The following is an 895-nucleotide window of genomic DNA, read 5'->3' as shown; positions in this document are numbered from 1 at the left end:
CCGCGGCGCCCATCAGGGAGGCGGCTCGTGTTCCAGCCACTGGATGGATGGGGCTCCACACGTCCCGATGGCACCACGACGGGCACTGCTGGAACCCTGGGCTGGGAGAAACAGGGAGAGCTCCTCAGGGTAAAGGATTCCTTCCCCTGCCTCTGCCCCGTGGGCTGTGGCACAGGCCTGAGAGGGCCGCGGGGCTCTGTGAGGAGGGATGGGGCTGCCCTGCCCTGTGCTGGGCATTCCAGCCCGTCCTGGGCAGCTCCAGCTCCAGGGCAGAGCCTGTCACTGGGGATGGTGGCACCTCTGAGGAAATGTACTTAAGAGGCAAAATGGTGCCTGACAGTGAGGGGAGAATGGAGACCGTGAGAGAGGTGGCCCCACGAGTGCAGTCAGGGAGGGAGGAGCAGGTGTTTGAGGCAGATTTGGACTTGTATTAATCGGCACTACATTAATTTTCTCCTAGTTGAGTCTGTTGTGCCCTGACAATCCGTGAGCGACCTCCCTGTTCCTATCTCAACCCATGAGATTTTTTCACCTTATTTTCTCCCCAGTTCTGCCGAGGAGCAGTGAGGGCAGCCAGGGCCAGCCCAGCCCAGCTCGCTCGGGACACAGCCCTGGCACACTCCTTGGGGTCACGTTGGAAGGGACCCCAAGGATCACCTGGCCCAACCTTTGCTGTCACACACTGCACTGCTGGGCCCTGCTTGGTGCGTGCGGTTCAGTGCTGTGCCCGGTGCCGGCCGGGTGGGTGACCCAGTGTGTGTCCCGGTGTCCCAGTGTCCCGCTGTCCCGGTATCCCGGTGTCCCAGTGGGTGTCCCGGTGTCCCAGTGTCCCGGTCCCTTCCCCGCCCCCGGTGCCCGCAGCCCTCCTAGCCGCCAGGGGGCGCTCCCCTCGCGG

General features: G+C 63.8%; 1 protein-coding gene across 1 annotated transcript in view; it reads left to right on the top strand.

Moving 5' to 3' along the window:
• TSEN54 (TSEN54 tRNA splicing endonuclease subunit) overlaps positions 1-895 on the top strand; it is a 12,487-nt gene that overhangs the window by 3,999 nt on the left and 7,593 nt on the right. The window lies entirely within an intron of this gene.

Source organism: Chaetura pelagica, unplaced genomic scaffold (assembly GCF_000747805.2).
Source record: "Chaetura pelagica isolate M959 unplaced genomic scaffold, ChaPel_1.0 scaffold47, whole genome shotgun sequence".
NCBI lineage: Eukaryota > Metazoa > Chordata > Aves > Apodiformes > Apodidae > Chaetura > Chaetura pelagica.
Note: the sequence above shows the minus strand (reverse complement) of the source record. Positions and strands in the feature narration are given on the sequence as shown.